The following is a 14,949-nucleotide window of genomic DNA, read 5'->3' as shown; positions in this document are numbered from 1 at the left end:
ACGGCAAAGTCTGAAACCAATATATCTTTACCCATTGTCTTTTTTGCTTTTGATAATGTGATCCATTTTTTTCTGATTTGTATTTACCTATGGTGAATCTTGTATTATGCTTGTATGTTATCTGAGAACTGTGACTCATTTATTACTTTAATCAAAGTTTTATCTATGTCTTGCTTCCATCCTTCAGTGTATTTTTATATCTGTCCTCCATTTAACCATCAATCTATCCTTCAGTGAATCATTCATTCATAATTGGTTAGGGCAGCAAGTTTTTCCTTTGTATGTACTACCTTTAGAGTGGGACTAGTAAAACAATGGAGGATGTTTACTGGGTGTGTGTGTGTGTAAGCAAGCATGTGCATAGTTATAAAACAACTGACATGAAAGCAGTGGTTACCTCTCCAATTATCTTTATTAAATCTTTTCTTTTTCGTTACCTCAGCTTCTACTCACTAGCTTATTATTTACAGGGTTAAGTTTTGATAGGTTTGGAGAGATGCATGTAAAAGTTGTATGAGTTCTGTGTCAGGAAATAATTAGGAACTAATTTAGAAACTATGCTTGAGAGAGTGTCCCTTCTGAGGCTGGATATTCTTTTAAAAGTATGCATCAGATTTTTTAAGGGGAATGATGTGAAAACATATTTGTTAAGAATATTCTTACAGTGCATCCTGGATAATATTTTTATGAGAGCTCACTAGTATTCTTTGAAGTCATTCTGGGGGCATGCTACTAGAGGCTTATTTTTTATGACATATGATAGATGATTAAAGTATTTGATAAGACTATAGCTCTATAAATATAAATCTTGTTTAATGACACAGAAATACATGTTTTTCATCTTGAAACATTCTGAATTAAAAATGTGCTTCTTCACAGCATGTCAAGATTTTATCTCTTACTATTATAAACCAGCTAGGTATTGGCAGCAAGGTATTAGTTTTATAAGATGTCACTTACTTTTGGATTATAATGTATTTATTTCTTCAACATTTAACTCAAGACACTTGAGATTTGAAAATATTTAGTTTTTTACTGAATTCTCTCTTAGTACTTAGGTACTGGGGAATGAATCCAGGGGGACTTTACTACACAGTTACATCCCCAGCCCTTTTTTATTTTTTATTTTTGAGTTAGATCTCACTGAGTTGCTGAGGCTGGTTTTGAATTTGCCATCCTCCTCCTTAGCCTCCTGAGTAGCCAGGATTACAGGTGTGTTCTATCATGCATGCCTGGCTGAAAATAGAACTCTTAATTGCAGTATTCATTTGACATTAGAAATATTAAAAATTTTCAGTGACAAAGAACAGTAGAAAATAAAGCTTTTGTATTTTTTACCTTTTTCTTCTTCTTCAATGGTGTATGAGTTACTTTATGGAATTAATTTACTTGGATAAATGTTCACACCTTTTTTGGTGGTGGTGGTTGTGGTTGGGGGAAATGATCTGCCCTCTTCTCTCCCCAAGGATACTTTTGAACTCAGATGTATAAAATTTATATATTATATTCAAATCTATTTTTATTTTCACTCTGAATTAATTTCAAGGGAACTTTTAAATTTCCTTTTGCCATCTTTAAGTGTCTTGGGCTAGGGGCACAATTCAGAAGTAGAAAGCTTGCCTAGCATGCCCCAGTTCAATCCCTAGCTCTAGAGGAAAAAGGTAGCCTCTTTTATTTGGAAACATTAATATCTTTCAATGTTGATTTGTGATGAAAACATGAAACTCTTTAACACTCAACTTAGGTCACAGAATTGAAACAAAAAAGTCACTGATATTTTTAATTGAAAGGGATTTTAAGAGATCATTTTAGATTTGGGCCTTCTGGGACCAAGTGAAGGTTGCATGGCTTAATAATGACAGGATTACTGTTGATCAATTTGCCAACAAAAGAGAATTTTAGAGGTTAAACCTTTTAGACGCATAAGACTTTTTTTGTATGTTGATTTTACCTATTTTCCCAAATGTTATCTTTGAATAAAATTTTTAGTTGTACATTTCCTTGAATTTCTGTATTTTTAAAAAGTTTTTATAAGCATTACTTTGCATGGTATTAGACTATTTAACTTATTAGTTTAAAAAAAGCTAATTTTATCTTTTAGGACATAAATTGACGGAATGCATATAGTTTTTACACCAATATAAAATTGAAAAACAGTAAGTTGAACCATTGTTAAGTTGGGGACTATCCATAACTTATTTTTTTAGTTTCTGTTTGTTATCAATACATAGAAATAAATTGATTCTGTAGTATGAAAAAGAAAATACAATGTCATTTACAACTTTTCTAAATAAAATGAAACATTTAATTGTAAATCTTACAAAATATGCACAGAATTGGTAATTATAAATTACTGATGTAAAAAAAAAATCACAAAAACCTAAATAAATGGAGACATGTCATGTTACTAGAGAGGAAGACTCAAAATAGTAGACTCATTTCTCCCCAAACCTATCTGTAGTTTCTAGATCGAAACAAGTTTATTCAAAAATTGAGGGGGAAATGCTGGGGAATGATATTAGCCAAATTTTATTATTACCTTGTGTACATATATGAATATGTAATAACAACTCCCATCAATATATACAACTATAATGCACTAATCAAAAGTGAGGAAAGAATAATAAAAAAATTTCTAAATATTCATTAGGAGCAAGAAAAGTAGATTATTCTTTCATTGTTGATGAAAATAAAAAATTGTATAATTACTCCAGAAGAGTCTACATCAGTATTTTCCAAAATTAACATACTGTCCAGCATTTGTTCTCTTCAACATTCGTCACAAAGGAGTGAAAACTTACGTTTACATGAAAACCTATATATTAATATTTGTACCAACTTTATTCAAAATTCCCCCAAAATGAAAAATAAAAATAACTGAATTTTAAAATAAATAAATTGATTTCTGCTAACTTTATTACTCCATATAGTTCCCAGAAGTAGTGTATTTTATCTAATTCTATAATTAGATAAAATACATTAGGTAACAATAGGTAGAGAGTTTAAAACAAGGAGAACATGAAAATGAAGATGAAATAATGATAGATTAGATACCATCAGTTCCTGGAAGAGAAGAAGAATATCGGGTTAAAAAACTAAGGAAATCTAAATAAATGATGGACTTTAATAATAAGGTACCATTTTGAATCATTAATTTTGACAAATGTATCATACTCTTGGAAGATGTTAATGATAGGGGAAACTGGGTAGTGAACGTATGGGAACTCTCTGCTATCTTTGGAATTTTTTGGTAAATCTAAAACTGTGCTTAAGTAAATACTTTATTTAAAAAGACAGTAGATACTATAATGATTTATATAGTTGCCAGAAGCCAATTGTAAATTTAACTGAATTTTTAGAGTTCAGAGGATAGAGGAGAACATGATTTCAAAATTCACATAAAGGGCCTAGGATTGTGATTCAGTGGTAGAACACTTGCCTGGCATGTGGGAGGCACTGGATTTTCAGCACCACATATAATAAATAAATAAAATAAAGGTCTGTCAACAACTAAAAATAAAATAAAATAAATGTGTGAGGCCCTGGATTACAACCCCAGGACTGGGGAGGAAAAAAAAGTTAGGATACAACTATACCTTAAAAGAAATTCATACAAGGTAAATTTATACCAGCTCCTCAGGAAAGGTCAGCTTTTACTGAACCTGAGATTTAAGAAACATTCTTGCTTTGGTTTGTGTGATAATAGTATCTCCAATAACAGTTTTACAAAAAGCATGCAAGAAGGCTGGCTTCTTGTAATTCAAAGAGGTAATATAAAAACTTACTGTGACCTGAAATTCCTCATCTGGTCCTGTGCCAACCATTTCACTTTCTGCATTTCTTCCCTTGTATGTTAGGATCCTATCACATTGCTTTTCTTTTTGTATCTAAATCAGGCTGAACTTACCCTTGCATTAGAGCTTTGCTCTGTCCCACTCTTGAGAATCATTAGAGTGTTCATGGCTATATCCTTCAGGAGCCTTCTGAATATCTAGTCTAACGTAGTCAGTCACTCAATCATATTATATTACATCACCTTGTTTCATTTATTTATTTTTTTTTCATAGCATTTGCCACTTTCCAATCTCTTCTGTAGGTATGCATGTTTTCAGATTGATTTATTAATTCTGTATCTCTCTGGAATATAAGTGTCTTAAGGCCAGGGATTTTTAAAAATATTTTTTAGTTGTTGATAGACCTTTATTTTTTATTTATTTATATGTGGTGCTGAGAATCGAACCCAGTGCTTCACTCATGGCCAGACAAGCGCTCTACCGCTGAGCCACAATCTCAGTTCCCAAGACCAGGGATTTTTATCTTTTAACTGTTTCATATCTAGTATCTCAAAGAGGCATGAAGTTTATATATTTACTTCTTAGCACATCAATGAGTAGTAATAAAAATGAATCCTTACATTCAGTCTTACATGAAGCCAAAGTATTGTTTATTTTAAAAAGTAAATTAACCTGACTTCTTTGTGGTTTTGTTTTTTTCTTTTTTTCATTTAAAAATTCTCCTGATCTAACACTTTGTGGTATAGCATTTTATCTGCTGACTGGATGGTTAAACATATTGTTGCTGAACCTGTAATTTCAAAAGGTAGTATTCTTTAAAATGAGTAGATGATGTGAGATCCTAGTTTTAAAGTTTTGTGTTTTTGTAGCATTGTGTTGTTTTGATGCCAGGCCATGTTGAGAAACCTTATTCTGCAAACTGTTGAGGGACATGTTTTTTTTTTTAACAAGACACTAAACTACTTTTTCATGTTTTCCTTTCAAAGATAGATGATTTGAAAGAGCATGGGTGAGCTGTTTGAGGATTTGTTTCATATTATATTTACTCAGTTGAATAAATTTTGGATTCTATTTGAAATAAAATAGAAAGACTTATTGTTTGAGGGTAAGGATATAGCTTTATAGTACCACACCTGCCTAACCAGTATGAGGCCCTGGATTGGATCCTAGCACTGCGAAAGGAAGGAAGGAAGGAAGGAAGGAAGGAAGGAGGAAGGGAGGGATAGAAGGAAGAAAGGAAGGAGGGAGGGAGGGAAAGAAGGAAGGATAGAAGGAAGGAAGGAAGGAGAAAGAAAAAAGATTTATTGTTTGATAGTTTTCCTTTTATATTGTGCTTCTTGCTATTTTTCTGCCATTTCTTGTTTAGTTTCCCCATCTTCTCCTCAGTCTTGAGTACAGGATTTTGAGGAACATTTTGACTTAGGTTCATTCTGTTTATTCTCCTTGGTTAGCAGATGTCTTACAGTTTTCCTGAGCTCCTTAGAATTCAGCTTTTAGTGACATTGAAGATGAAAGTATGCTTGTAAATTATTCATTCTGATTATACGCTTGAATGAACAGAGTCCACTCTACTTCAGGCATCTTCTTCGTTTCCTATGTCCCCAGATCTCTGTTGTTTTAACAAATATGAGCTTTTTTTTTTTTTTTTTTAAATTCTGGAGAATGGAAGATTGGATTGCATTTCTGAAATTAATGAAATAGTTTTTGCATGTATAGGATTACTGTTAAATATGTACATATATAATACATTACCTTTTCATGTTAGCTATGATCTTGTCCTTTCTCCCCAGTTTTCCATTTTGTTAGGCTGCATCATTCTCTCTCAAAAACATTATTTACATGACTTTTCTCACCAGAAATAAAAACATTTGATATTTATAATAGGGAAAGCTGTATTAATTTGCTGCATTTTTAACTGGGTAACTGTGAAGGGTAGCTTTTCTAAAAGTTTTATGTTAGTGTTTTATTATTATTATTATATATTTTTTATTTAAAAAATTTTTTCTAATTGTAGATGGACACAATATATTTATCAATGTGGTGCTGAGGATTGAACCCAGGGTCTCACGTGTCCAAGGCAAGCACTTTACCACTGAGCTACAACCCCAGTCCATTGTTAGTGTTCTTTTGCTGGTATTGTGCATTAGCCATTTATCGTCTCTTTAAAAAAATCCTTCTGCTAAAAGTGGTTTAATGTTGCATGAGAAGACTATGCCAGGGATTGGTAATGAATTAAACCTCTAAAATGAAATGCTGAATTTCTCTTTAACCACTGCAACTTTGTTTTAAGAACCACAAAGAAATATAGATGGCTAAGAGTGGAAGAACTGAGCCAGCAAGATAATGGTCATTTCTTTAAGAATGACGTATTTTCTTTCATTAGCTTCCTGTAAAAGGGATGAAAAGACCTGATTGATATTCGAAGTCATGTAATGGAGTTATTTCTGAAGGGTGTGCCTTATTGATCCTTGTTTCATGTTTATGTTAGAGAAGGATTGCATATTCATTTGTATTGTGGAAATGACAGTTTGTAGATAACAAGGATTATTACCTTAAAAAACAGACTTGTGTATTTAAAGCTGCTGCCAGCTTCAGTGTAGTTCACTTACAGGAAAGGTATGCTTCTAAAGAACAAATAGCATTACTATTTGAATCGAAAAAAAAAATCTACTTCACTTTAGAATTAGAGAATCAGATGTAATTTAATGCTCATTCTTAGACATTAGATAATAATAGGAACAGTAAAATTATATTATAAAAATAAATACAACCTAGAGTAGCATGCAGATGGAAAGCTGAAGGAAATGAAGTGCTTTGAATACAGGCTTATAATTTATTTTGTGACACTGTTGAGCACTTAATAAATATCTTCAGTGTTTAAAATTTTCACTTATAAAAATTTAAAACTTAAAAAATCATTAATTATCACAGTGCTATTTCTTTTATTAAGCTTGAGGGAAGGTCATGAAATAAAGAAAGGATAACTATAATACATTAAATCATGAAACAAAAACACTCTGGGGATTATTGGTGTAGACTCTCAACTGTGGAGAAAAAGATAACAACCATGTGAATGAATTTGATAATTTCAGGTAGAATTTCCTAAACCAGCCATTAGAAAGCTAGAACAATTGTTAAAGCTTAAAGTTGGTGAAGTTTAAAATAAGACAGGTTCCTCTTTGGCCTTTCATTTTCCTTAGGTAAGGCTACTTTAGTTGTTTCATGAAGAAACGGTGAAAAAAGGTAGAAAGAAGCATAAGAAGTTATAACCAGAGATAGTTTTCCAGCACTAGGTATATATTATTGAATAACAGAAAAATTCCTTCCTTCAAGTTAATTATCACTCTCGAAAAATCATTTAATAGAGCAACAACTGGGGCTGGGGATATGGCTCAAGCGGTAATGCGCCCGCCTGGCATGCACGGGGCGCTGGGTTCGATCCTCAGCACCGCATAAAAATAAAATAAAGATGTTGTGTCCACCGAAAACTGAAAAATAAATTTAAAAAAATTTTCTCTTTCCTCTCTCTCTCTCCTCTCTCTCTCTCTCTTAAAAAAAAAAAAAAAAGAGCAACAACTTCTTCTTGAGGCAATATGAAGAAAGAGATGGTCAATAATCAAAAAAGTAGAACATTAGTTTCCTGTGGCTACCATAAAAGTTTTCCATGAACCTGATGGTTTATGGAACAACAGAAATTTATTGTCTCAGAATCCTAGAGGCCAGAACCTGAAAATAAAGTATGTATAGGGCTGCCCTCTGGAATTTCGGTGGAGAATCTGTTTTTGGCATCTTCTAGCCAAAAGAATGCTGGTTTCTTTGGCATGTGGCCACTTACATTCAGTCTTTGCTTTTTCTCTTTGCCTTTGTCCTCTGCCCTCTTATTTGTGTCTGAGAACATTTGTCATTGGATTTAGGGTTCACCTCGATCATGCAGGATGATCTCTTTTTTTTTTTTATTGGTTGTTCAAAACATTACAAAGCGCTTGACATATCATATTTCATACATTAGATTAAAGTTGGTTATGAACTCCCAGTTTTACCCCAAATACAGATTGCAGAATCATATCGGTTACACATCCACATTTTTACATAATGCCCTATCAGTAATTGTTATATTCTGCTACCTTTCCTATCCTCTACTATCCCCCCTCCCCTCCCCTCCCATCTTCTCTCTCTACCCCATCTACTGTAATTCATTTCTCTCCTTGTTTATTTTCCCATTCCCCTCACAACCTCTTATATGTAATTTTGTATAACAATGAGGGTCTCCCTCCATTACCATGCAATTTCCCTTTTCTCTCCCTTTCCCTCCCACCTCATGTCTCTGTTTAATGTTAATCTTTTCTTCCTGCTCTTCCTCCCTGCTCTGTTCTTAGTTGCTCTCATTATATCAAAGAAGACATTTGGTATTTGTTTTTAAGGGATTGGCTAGCTTTACTAAACATAATCTGCTCTAGTGCCATCCATTTCCCTGCAAATTCCATGATTTTGTCATTTTTTAGTGCTGCGTAATACTCCATTGTGTATAAATGCCACATTTTTTTTTATCCATTCATCTATTGAAGGACATCTGGGTTGGTTCCACAGTCTAGCAATTGTGAATTGTGCTGCTATGAACATCGATGTGGCAGTATCCCTGTAGTACGCTCTTTTAAGGTCTTCAGGGAATAGTCCGAGAAGGGCAATAGCTGGGTCAAATGGTGGTTCCATTCCCAGCTTTCCCAGGAATCTCCATACTGCTTTCCAAATTGGCCGCACCAGTTTGCAGTCCCACCAGCAATGTACAAGAGTACCCTTTTCCCCACATCCTCTCCAGCACTTGTTGTTGTTTGACTTCATAATGGCTGCCAATCTTACTGGAGTGAGATGGTATCTTAGGGTGGTTTTGATTTGCATTTCTCTGACTGCTAGAGATGGTGAGCATTTTTTCATGTACTTGTTGATTGATTGTATGTCCTCCTCTGAGAAGTGTCTGTTCAGGTCCTTGGCCCATTTGTTGATTGGGTTATTTGTTATCTTATTGTCTAATTTTTTGACTTCTTTGTATACTCTGGATATTAGGGCTCTATCTGAAGTGTGAGGAGTAAAAATTTGTTCCCATGATGTAGGCTCCCTATTTACCTCTCTTATTGTTTTTCTTGCTGAGAAAAAACTTTTCAGTTTAAGTAAGTCCCATTTGTTGATTCTTGTTATTAACTCTTGTGCTATGGGTGTCCTATTAAGGAATTTGGAGCCCGACCCCACAATATGTAGATCGGAGCCAACTTTTTCTTCTATCAGACGCAGAGTCTCTGATTTTATATCTAGCTCCTTGATCCACTTTGAGTTAGGATGATCTCATCTTAAGATCCTTAACTACATTGCCAATACTCCTTTCTAAATAGTATAACATCATAGATTCTAGGAATTAGGCATAGAAATCTATTTTGGGAGTTATAGGTGTTCTCTCTCTCTCTCTCTCTCTCTCTTTTTTTTTTTGCCTGCCATGTCCTGCAATGTAAGTTAAACTTAAAAAAAAATTTTTTTTTCTTAAAATTTTGAACCAGAGTTAGAGATCCAAATGAACGTTACTGTCTACTGTTTTGTGAAAGGAACAAACAGTGTCAAGGAGAAAAATTAGGTATGACTCTCAGAAAGTGAAAAATAAACTAGTCACTATTGAACAGGCTTGAGTGCATATTTATTTGCCTCTAACAAGAGTCACTTATAAAATATTACAGATTTTCCCTTATAAAATATTACAGATTTTCCCTTAAGTCCTTTATTTTTATTATCTTTCCTGGGGAAAACAAAAAAGCAAACTTTTTCTTAGTATAGAGGTTAAATGCTAACTCTCACCAGTTTTTTAAAAAAAATATGGAAAATTTCAAAGATATGAAAACAGAGAGCTTTAATCAATATCTATACAATGACTAAATCTTGTTTTACCCATCATCATCATTATCATCGTCATCACCACCACCACCACCACTATTTTGCAGTGCTGAGGATCAATCCACCCACCTCCTGGTAGTATTGAAGCAAAATCCAGAAATTATATCATTTTATCTGTGAAGATTTTTAGTATTTTTTAAAAAGAAGAGTCTGTCCTTCCCTAATTACAAAAAATATAATTACCACATTTTAAAAAATTAACAAGATTTGCTTATAGTGGCTAAATATCTGATAGGGTTTCTAGTTTCCTAATCATTTTATACATATCTTAAGATTAATCAGTTTAAATAGGGATTCATAAGATCCATGGTCTCTTAATTTTCTCTTGATCTGTATTGGCATCATTAAATATGGTAGTATTAGCCACATATAGCTATTTAAATTATTAAAATGAAAACGAAATATTCTGGTCCCCATTTAACCAACCCACATACAAGTGCTCAGAAGCCACATGAGGTTGGGGTCTCATATTGGGCAGTACAGACCCATTTCTCTGATCACAGAAAGTTTTGTTAGAGCCTATCTATAGGTTTTTCCTCCAATTCTTTTTTCTTGCATGTTTAATTTTTCTTTAATTTTTTATTATAATAACAATATTTGATGGAGCAAATTGGCTTTTTAAAAAATCTACCAGAGTCTGGATTTTGTTGATTATAGTCCTGTGCTGTACCATAAATTTGCATTTAAATTTAGAGGGTCAGTCTAATACTGACTACATATTATGTGCATATGTTGTTTCCCCCCCAAAACCCTTTATGAGTGCCAGTGTGTACTTCCATCAGGAGGGGCATATGGATTTTTATAAATAAAAATCAGGTTTTCTGGGCTGGGGGTGTGGCTCAAGCGGTAGCGCATTCGCCTGGCATGTGTGTGGCCTGGGTTTGATCCTCAGCACCACATACAAACAAAGATGTTGTGTCCGCCGAAAACTAAAAAATAAATATTAAAAAAAATCTCTCTCTCCCTCTCTCTAAAAAAAATCAGGTTTTCTCTCTGTCATCTATTGGCTATGATGATTGTTGCCTACCATTAAAACCATTAATTTGTTAAGGATTATAAAATGATTATATTCTCATGTACCTGTGTTCATTAGTTAGAATTCTGCTGTGAAGAGCAATTTCCGTTTTGTTAGTGATTTAGTTACTCTTAGATACAGATTGTGTAGGAAAGGTAAGATCAATGCTTATTTCTTTTATTTACAGTTATCAATATAATGTTGATTCTTTAAAGTATTCTAATGAACTTGTATGTTTAAGCATATTTGGTATTTTTTTGTCCACTGCTGTTTTATCCCCATTCATGATCATATTCTCAACTTTTCTTCAGATGGTTTTCTGGTCCTTTTTGATACAATCCTACTAGTCTTTTATGAAAAGGTTTCCTGGTGGGTACAGTGGTGCATGCCTGTAATCCCAGCAATTTAGGAGGCTTAGTCAGCCTCAGCAAGTTAGTGAGGCCTTATCTTAAAATAAAATTAAAAAAAAAATAGAAAAGTGCTGGGTATGTGGCTCAATGTTTTAAGTGTCCCTGGGTTCAATCCCTGATACCAAAAATACAGCTTTTCTTTCTGATATGACAAAAATTTCCAGACTGCATTTCCAATCTGGGACCTATCTTAGTTCTTCTGTGATTTACTAGGGAGTCTTACTTCCTTTAGAAGCCGTGTACTGGGCACTGCTTTGGAAGTGTCATTGCTACTGGGTTATTGTTTGTTTTAGCTTTCTTTGTAACTGGATAGAAATGCATGCATATATACCTGTACGTGCATACACACACACACACACACACACACACACACACACGTAAGCATGTACATAATTAAAGATAAAAATACATCATTCTTTATAGTTTGGATTTTTAATAAATATGCTTTGGATTTGAATAAGCATCTGTTCTAGCTGAGACATTATGATGCTTAGGATTGAATAATGTTTTTAGACATGGCAACCACAAATACAGCTCTTTAGGATTAGAGTGTTGAGGGTGGGGAATGTATATTGATTAAAATTTCATTTTCTTAGTTGAAGGTTGAGAGGTGAAGCCTTGTTTATCACCTAGGAGATTGAGTGCCAATTTGTGGCTCCTGATGAAAAATTGACCTGCTATGTGCTTGTACCAAGAGATGCAATCAGTGAGATTAGAAAAGGAAATTGAATTTATATTGGTGTGTTATCACATGCAATTAATTTTACATATACACCCGAGGCACATGAATCTTATTTGAGATTGAAATGTCTGTAACCATTGGAAATCTAGTGTTATTAAGTATATTTAAGAGTTTCTATTGTTTCACAATTACTGTTTAATTCTAAAACATGTTTGTCAGAATGGGTCATTATAGTAAGAAAATGAAGTAGCTAATTTTGTGCATTCCTTTAAAATAGATCAAAATAAAATAATTTATATTGTAAAATTTATTGTTTTATGTTAAAAATACAGAAAAATATAGAACTCTTGCATGTTAGTAAAAAAAATGTGTTGTAATCTTTCCAAAAGACTGTGACTCATTTTCACTTAAGGGAAATGTGATATGGTTAACTCAACACAGGAAATAAATGAGGTAAATAAGTTTAAAACAGGAATTTTTAAGAACACAAAAATAACATCATATTAGGTAGATATCTTCAGAAATAATTTATTCATAATGACTATAAAATAATCTTTATAAATGAAGTAGTAAGAGAATGATTAAAGGAGGAGAAGGGATTTAAGGTTTTTTTAAATGAGCACAGTTATCTTTCTCTTTCTATGGAAAATTATATTATAAAATCATTACCTATAAAGACACAATCACAATATAACAATATAGTTTGGCCAATATAATTTCCCACTATTTCCCCTTGCTCTCCCTTTCCCTCTCCTCCTGGACCTCCTTCTCTCCTCTACTGATCTTCCTTTGATTTTCATGAGGTCCCTCTTGCCACCTTTCTCTCATTTTTCTCTCAAGCCTCCACATATGAGAGAAAGCATATGGCTCTTGACCTTCTGAGTTTGGCTTATTTCACTTAAAATAATATTCTCAAGTTTCATCCCTTTTTCTTCAAATTGCATTATTTCATTGTTCTTTATGCTGAAGAAAACTTCATTGTTATATGTACCATATTTTCTTTATTCATCCATGCATTAATAGACACTAGGCTGGTTCCATAGTTTGCCGATTGTGAGTTGTGCTGCTGTAAACATGGGTATGCACGTATCACTACAGTATGATGACTTTAATTCTTTAGGATATATACCAAGACAAGGTATAGCTGGATCATATGATTCCATGCCTAGTCTTTGAGGAATCTTTATACCGATTTTCATAGTGATTGTTCTAGCTGAAGGGGAGGACCTTCTAGGTACAGAAAAGAAATAGAACAAAGCCAAAGGGGTACAAACATATGAGACATTCAGGGAAGATTTATTAGAACACTTTAAATGAACAGAGAATTAGTATAGGAGAATAGTGAGCTGTGAGTATATGAGGCCAGGTTACCAAGGGCCTTAAGTAATTTAAGAAGTTGAACTTTATTTGGTAAACTAGTATACTCTGACATTAGGGTTCATTAGTTTAATGCAGATTGAATTTAGAGACTTTTGTGAGTTCTTTGAATCCTTAAATACTTAAGCTTGGTGCTATTTTGAACTGATTTCACAGAGGAATGCAGACTTCAGTTATGGTACCATCTAGTCTCCTGCTGTCCTTTTTTCTAATGATTCTCATAGTTGTGTTTTTTTTCCCTTTTGGGATCTGCCCTTTATCAGCAAATTAAGCATTTGTATAATTAAGCATTTATTTTTAAAGAAAAATTTCCCCCAGAATGAAATGTCTAGTGTACATTTTAAAAAGATAATTTTAAAAACCTTATTTTTAAATAGCTGTAGTCTTACAGGCATGTAGTGTCAAGAAAAGCAGTTTTTCTTTCCAGGTAAATATACTTTTAACAGCTTTATTGAGTTATAATTGATACTAAAAATGTATATATTTAAGGTGTACAATTGATAAGTTGTGATATTTGTATACACTGGTGAAACAATCACCAGTTAAGATAGGAAACATCTATCACTCTCCAAACTTTTTTCATAATTGCATCCTATCCTTCCTCAGTCAACTGCCGATCTGCTTTCTTTCAGTGTCAATTAGTTTCCATTTTATAAAGTTTTATGAATTTTTGTTACTCTGACTTTTTCATTCAACCTAATTATTTTCAAATTCCAGAGTGCTTCTGCCATTTTACATTTCCACCTCCAATTTGTGAATGTTCCATTTTTCCATGCCTCCACCGATACTTGGTATAGAGAGTCTATTTAATTTTGGCTATTATAATAGGAATGTAATGATATCTCATTATGTTTTTAATTTACATTATCCAAATGACTAACAATATTGAAGATTTTCCTTTTATTTGCCATTTATGTATTTTCTTTGGGGGAAATGTCTATTCAAATCTTTTGTCCATTTTAAAAATTGTGTTGCCTGCCTGCCTCACTGCTCTCTTTCCTCTCTGTTTAAACCAGGGATATTCTACCATTGAGCTATGCCCCCAGCTCTCTTTTCTCTTTATTTTGAGATAGGGTTTCATTAAGTTTGCTGAGTCTGGCCTTGAATTTGCAGTCCTTCTGTTAGCCTCCTGAGTTGCTGGAATTATAGGTGTGTGTGTCACCACACCCAATTTATTTTCTTATTCTTGAGTTTTGAGAGTTCTTTTTATATTTTAGATAAAAGATGTAGACTTTCCAAAGATTTTTCTCCCAATCTATGGTTTTTCTTTTCATGAACAATCTTTATAAGGGTGAAAGTTTTAAATTCTTTTATAAGACAGTGCTTTTGGTCTAATCTAAGAATTCTTCGCTTGATTCATCAAGTCACAAAAATTTTCTTCTGTTTTTTCATCTTAAAAGTTTAGGGTTTTAGATCTTATACTTAGGCCATGACCATTTTGGTCTTTTTTTTTTTTTTCTTTTTCTTTTTTTTGTATATTATGTGAGGTATGGAATGAAGTACATTTTTTTTTTTTGCATATACATACTAGTTGTTACAGAATCATTTGTTGAAAAGATGATCCTTTATCCATTACGTTGTCTTTGCATATTTGTCAAAAAATCTGTAATCCTTATATATTGTGTATCTGTTTCATGATTACTGTAGCTTTAATAATAGGTCTTAAAATCAAGCAGTTTTAGTCCTCTGGCTTGGCTTTACCCACCTCCCAAGATTGTTTTGGCTATTTTAGATTCT

The 14,949-nt window shown here is 33.1% G+C and overlaps 1 protein-coding gene across 1 annotated transcript in view; it reads left to right on the top strand.

The window, feature by feature from the left end:
• The window catches only part of Xpr1 (xenotropic and polytropic retrovirus receptor 1), a 180,352-nt gene that overhangs the window by 27,659 nt on the left and 137,744 nt on the right, over positions 1 to 14,949 (top strand). The gene's annotated exons all lie outside the window — the stretch shown is intronic.

Source organism: Marmota flaviventris, chromosome 12, assembly GCF_047511675.1.
Source record: "Marmota flaviventris isolate mMarFla1 chromosome 12, mMarFla1.hap1, whole genome shotgun sequence".
In the NCBI taxonomy this organism is placed as follows: domain Eukaryota; kingdom Metazoa; phylum Chordata; class Mammalia; order Rodentia; family Sciuridae; genus Marmota; species Marmota flaviventris.
This window is presented reverse-complemented; position numbering and strand designations above follow the sequence as displayed.